The sequence below is a fragment of the Epinephelus moara genome, chromosome 16 (genome assembly GCF_006386435.1).
Source record: "Epinephelus moara isolate mb chromosome 16, YSFRI_EMoa_1.0, whole genome shotgun sequence".
Taxonomy (NCBI): domain Eukaryota; kingdom Metazoa; phylum Chordata; class Actinopteri; order Perciformes; family Serranidae; genus Epinephelus; species Epinephelus moara.
In genome coordinates this window covers 216,827-223,030 of record NC_065521.1, presented here as the reverse complement: position 1 = coordinate 223,030, position 6,204 = coordinate 216,827, and the positions used below count along the sequence as shown (strand labels likewise).

General features: G+C 44.5%; 1 protein-coding gene across 1 annotated transcript in view; it reads left to right on the top strand.

The window, feature by feature from the left end:
* The first annotated feature begins 4,025 nt into the window (after window positions 1-4,025).
* Window positions 4,026-6,204, top strand: part of sh3bp4a (SH3-domain binding protein 4a) — a 46,161-nt gene continuing 43,982 nt past the window's right edge. The window contains exon 1 of the mRNA XM_050064196.1: window positions 4,026-4,257. The gene's annotated coding sequence lies outside the window, so the exon portion shown is untranslated. The remainder of the gene's footprint in view (window positions 4,258-6,204) is intronic.

The following is a 6,204-nucleotide window of genomic DNA, read 5'->3' as shown; positions in this document are numbered from 1 at the left end:
CCGTTCTCACACAGACACATTAAATTCAGATAAACCAAACTACATCACTGATGCTGCTTTAATGTCATGTAAGAGTTTTGGATATTATGAGTTTCCAACTTCTAAGTAGCGTTTCATAGATGTCAGAATTGTGACACACTTGGACCTTGTAAAGGATCTCTGTGAGAAAGTATTAGGGTGAGGTCATCAGCATAAAACACAACAGGAGGAAGATACGAGATTTTTGAGAATAAAGTCTAAATGTTGAAAGCAAAATTGAACTTTCAGTATTATCCCCGGCATTTTAAAAAATCAGAGACAAAAGGATTCTTGGAGAGATTGATGTGACACCGACACCTGCCAAGCTGCAGACATCACTGCGTTTTCAACGACTTTTTAGCAACAGCAAATGCGGGTGTTATTTAGCGACCCATCTCTGTGTTTCCAGCCAGGATAGTGGTGCCAAAAGCAGGTATTTCAAGCCAAGACGGTCCGTGTATCATTCGTTTCCATTTTCAATTTAAAATCAAAAATCAAAAAACGAAAAAACGGTTTGTTTTTCTTATTTTTGATTTTATGCTCACATCAAAAATAGCAAATTGAAAAATGGGCCACGACTGAAATTTGATTTTGATTTTTCATTTGATCCAACTTGCATGACCCGGAACTATTTTCTACAGAAGCGCATTGCATTCACTGGATAAAAAAAAATTAGACAGCTATGCCCAGCAACAGGTCAGAAACAGCAATGAGTCGTTAAGGGTGCTGTCAGACAGTCTGAATCAGGGACTCATGTTGTTCCAAAGTTGTATAATTGCCTAGAGTTGGTTCGTGTTCTCACGGCAGCATTAAGAGGACCAGATCAAATGCCTTGTGTGAGAAAGCTGCTCTTGATTGGTCAGAATTTCCATGTGGGAAAAATCCAGGAAGTAAAGCAAACGTTGAAGAAGAGTACACTTGCAAGACCGCCTCTTCAAGAAGGTCTCAGTGCAACCATGAGTGTGATTGCTGTGTTCACACCTGCCCGAACGAACCGCACAGAGGGGGCAGATGGACTTGAGTTGAGCATGGCAGGTTCCTCGCCTAGGTATCACGCCATCCACCTTCCAAGTATTTGTGATTTTCTTTTGGCAACTGGGCTGAAAGTTCGTCAAAGTTGATCTATGACCACTGGCCTCTGAGCCTCAGCTCTTCCTGCCCCTATCCTGACTCTCCTCTTGCTCCTTTTTTCCACGTCCTCTCCTACTTGTCGATATGTAATTTGAACGGGGAGCCTGAACTGAGTCATTAAATTCACTCCTGATTTACTTCAAGGGACAAAAACAAGACGCCTACTGCTAATATCCATCAGAGACAACACAGACAATAGAGCTGAGATCTGAAACGAACTCACACTTGCAGAGCTTCTGGTTGCTATTTCTGTTTCTGTTGTCAATAAAGAAACTGTTTCCACAAACAGCACATAAACGCAATAAAACCGGCCCTGGAGTCAGTAACGATCCGCACATTGTGAGACTTGAACAGGCTCTATAAATAAAGTTGAGTGGAGCTGCGGGGGAAATGGCTCGTGCAGCAGGACGGTCTCCTGCTAATGAGCCGCCGTTCGTTGAGGGTTTGGTGATTAAACGCTGTCAGCGAGCTAGAATCCCTCTGCGGCCGCTGTCGTCTGGGCAGCACCATTAGTGATCATAAAAACAGTGGTAGGAGCTTTATTTTAAAGGGTTCTGTCTTGTGCCTGCAAAAAGGACGTGAATTTCACAATAAAACGTTATAAAAAGTCAACTCTATATAAATAAAACATCGGTCTGGTGTCTGATGAGATTTATTTGCTTTAAATGAGAATCACTATTTAAAAGAGCACAAAAAGGCTCACACTGTATGTATGTATGATTGGTCTCTCCCACACTCAGAAACAGCTTCAGTCTAATAGACCTTCCTCTTTCATCTCGTCAAACGATTTGTTCTCTCCGCTGTATAAAGCTGCTGTCACTGCAGAGCGGGGAGGTTACTCTCGAGCTGACAACGACTGGAGAAGACGACAAAATGTCTGGAAATGAGCTTTCGAATGCAGCCTCGGGGGGAGAATTCCCCGCATGTGAAGGGTCTGCTCAGGACTGGATGATTCAGAGAACTAAAGCCTCTCTCTGCTCTGATGTGACACTGAAGTCACATATTTGCTGTTTTCGTGATTCTTTGTGAGATTAGTGACGTTTATGTCCTGATAAAGATTTCAAAGAAAGAGCGTTCACATAGAATTCTGCAGCTTTTTGAACATGTTGGCCTTGAGTCACATTTCTACTCACTGACTGCAGAAAAGAAGAGGGCCAGCTGTCGCCCTGCAAAGTCATAAAGTCCTGACCTCTGTTACCTTCTTTGCAACATGTGTTTGGCATGTTCGCTATTTTTAAACTCTGCACTGTCAAGAAAAAAAGATCTACTGTGATGAAAGTCACGACCACACTTCTCAAACATTTCGCCTATACAAACCAAAAGTACCAAGATCTACGGAAAACTATTGGGCCAGGCAGAACTTCTTTTTTTTTTTGCATTCTGAAAATGAAATCAAAATGTCCAAAACATTTTTTTACTGCAACATTGCTGCTTTTCCTGCCACAAACAAATGGGTGAGGTCACGGTGGCTACGTCCATCATTTTTATGCAGTCTATATGCCGACCTTTAAGGGACGGAGAGTCCAAAATGGAGGGAGCGATTGTAGTTGCAACCTTTTCTACTGAATGGTTCTCAACCTTTTTTGTGACAGTGACCCCTAATTGATACACATTAGGTCATGGACCCCCACAAAGCAAGATTTCACCCCAGGGGCCTCCATCTGAGAAGATTTTGGTTGTAAAATATGATTAAGGCCCCCTTCAGGAATCGCTACCTTAACATGGTGGAGGGCTTTGTGTGTCCCCATGATCCTGGGAGCTGTGTCGTCCGGGGTAAGTAGCACCTGACGCGGTCTCCCAAGGCAAAGAGGGGCCAGACTAAAGCCCCTTTTACACTGCCAGATTTTCCGCGAATGTTGGGCCGTTTTGCCGGCAAGCTGCGAGCGTTTAGACACACAGAGCCAGATTGGCGAGTTGATCCAAGGTGCCCAATTTTTCCACCTCGTAGGGTAGACATATTGGTGGAACCCTTTTAGTTTAAACAGACCGAGGCGGCCTTCTGCAACAGGAGGGGCTGNCCATTGCCCCGAAAAAGGCACATTCTGTATAAACAAAAGTAGGTAGGCGGCATTTTGCTGCACTCCCCGATTTTGGTTTTATACTGCCAATGCTGAAAAAAGACTGATTGGGCTTTCCTGCAAATTTGCACAACTGCTGTTTAAAAAGGGCTTAAGACTCTGATGAAATGCCGATGTTTAAAAAGGGCTTAAGACTCTGATGAAATGCCGAAATCTGACTCTGAGTACCTCACCTGGTACAGGGACACCATCGTGTGTTGGGTGGGCATCAGGTGCGGGCACCAACACTTGCTGACCCCTGGCATCACAGACTGGTTCTAGGGATGTGGAACGTCACCTCACTGGCGGGGAAGGAGTGGAGCCAACTAGATAAAGTTGGTCTCACCTTCACGCACAGCGCTGGTTCTGAAATCTAACCTCCTCAACCATGGAGGAAGTGAACCCATGATCAGAATAGTCACTCTTATGACTGTTACTCAGGGGGGCTTGCATTGAGCTGAGAGGCGGGGTACCCCCTGGTGTCCCCCTGGGGACCCCCTGGAAGTCCCTAAAGGACCACTGTGGGGCCCCGAGCCTTGGTTGAGAACCACCGGCTTAAACTGTGATAATACATCATAATTCATTTGTTGATTTTTCCCATGTTTTTTTAAATTATTTATTTATTTATCTATTTGTTACAAAGCACTCTAACTTTGTTTTGAGATCTGATTAGCTTCACTCTGCTGCTACTGTAGTGTGTGTGTGTGTGTGTGTGTGTGTGTGTGAGATTGTGTATGTGTAGCCACGCCCCCTCCCAGTGACGCCACCCACTCTCATCCACCACACCGCAGCTCCTTCAGTCCTCCGGCAGACCGGAGCAGAGTCGGACGGGAGCCGGCGCGTCTGCGCATCTATCACCGCCGAAAAACTTCTCGCACTGTGGATCAATAATCTGATTATCACCTTTTATCACTTATTTTCCTTTTTGTGACCTTTAACACAAATGCCACAAAGGAAAAGAAGAAGAAGAAACCTCTCCACCAGCTGTTATTCTTCACCTTCTTCTCACTTCGCACCTACTCTGAGCGCTCGGGCGTCCGGCCAGCAGGAGGTCAGTTCACTTTATCATCAATTTAACATTTAATCACTTCTAATTATCTTTTAAACCATTTAATTGCTATTTTTTTGCACTGATTCATCAGGGGGGTGAGCGAAGAGGAATTCGGCTTCACTTAAATTAAAAATTTCAATAGCATTACTGCGATATTTGAGTTATCTGTCTCTGTTGTCCATGGTGAGTTTATGTGTCTTTGCTGCTTTACACTGAGTTTATAGTTACATTTATTATATATTATGACTTTATAAAAATATTTTAAGGCATTAAATGATTTTCTTCAGTGGACTAATGTTGTTTTTAGTGTTTCATGGTCACACTGCTATAATATCCTGCTGAAATTAATTTAAATTTTAATAGATTTAAAGCGTTTCTGCACATTTTTTCCATAACTTTCAACTCTTTTCAGTCGCATCTGGTCTCTGTAGTTTATTGTCGCTCATATTCATTAAATATTGACACATTAAACTACAAACGCACGTGCGGCTGCGCCCTGAGGAGACGCTCCGCAGCACACGGAGGGAAAAACATGGCTGCAAATGATAAGTTTGACAATTAGCGCTGTATTGTCACGTGTGTGCACGCGGGCAGCCACGCGCGTGCTCGCCTCCTCAGCCCAGGCTGCCAATAAGGTCATCTGATAAGCTGAAAATCCTCCTCACACACACACACACACACGCGCGCGCACACTCTGCAAGCTCCATTTAATTAGATGGTGATTTTGTGTTTCTGCTTTCCTCCTCTTCCTCCCTTTCTGTCTTCTCCTCACTTTAATATCTACCTCTCCTCCTCCTCTTCCTCCCCCTTCCTCCTGCCTCCTTGTTCTCTTCTTTCCTTCCCTGACATCTCTTCATCATCTCGCCTCCTCTTCCCTCTTTCCGCCTTTTCTCTCCCAACTCCTCCTTGTCTCCTTCACTTCCCTTTCTTCTTCTTCCTCCTCTTGTCCTCCCCTTTGTCTCTTCATCATCTTGTCCTCTTCCTCCTCTTCCTTCCTCTCTGCTTTTTCGTCTGCTTCCTTTCCTCCTTTTACCTCTCTCCACTTTTCTCTTCCTGCTCCTCTTCCTCCCCTATCTGTTGCCTCCTCCTTCTCCTCTCTTTCCTCTTCTTCCTCCTTGTTCTTCTCTTGTCCTCCCTTACACATCTTCATCGTCTTTCTCTCCAGCCCTCCTCCTCTTCCTTCTTCTCTACCTTTTTGTCTCCTTCTTTTCCTCCTAACTTTTACCTCCTTTTCCCATTTCTCTTTCCTCTCTCCTCTTCCTCCCTACTTCCTCCTTGTCTCCTTCTCCTCCCTTTCTTTTTCACTGCCTCCTCTTCCCTCCTTCCACTTTTCTTCTTCTCTGCCTTTTTGTCTCCTTCCTTCCTAACTTTTTCCTCTTTCCCCCTTTTCTCTCCTGACTCCTCTTCCTGCTGCCTCCTCCTTGTCTCCTCCTCTTTGTTCTTCTTCCATCATGTCTTCTTCCTCTTCCTCCTTTTTTGTCTCTATCTGCTTTTTATCTCCCTTCTGTGTTCCTCGCCTTCTCTTTCTCTTCCCTTTCTTTCCTCCTCCTTCTGGTTTCTCTTCTTGTGCCTCCTTTTCCTTCTCCTTTCTGCCGCCTCTTATGTCTCCTCTTTTCTTCCCTTACTCCTCTTCATCGTCTCTTTCACCTGCCCTCTTCCTCTTCTCCTTTTCCTTCCTTCTTCCTTTTCTCCTTTGTGCATAATCCTTCCTTCAACTATTCCTCTCTCCTTTTATGTCTCCTTGCTTTCCTCCTAACTTTCCTCCTCCTCTTCCTCCTCTTGTTTTTTTGTCCTCTTTCCTGTTTTCTCCTCTTCAGTTTTACTCTTCATCCTCCTCTTCTTCCTCTAATCACATCTTCTTCCTCTACTAACAAACACATGCTCACGAAGTGATTTGAAAGTGACACACACACACACACACACACACACACACACACACACACACAC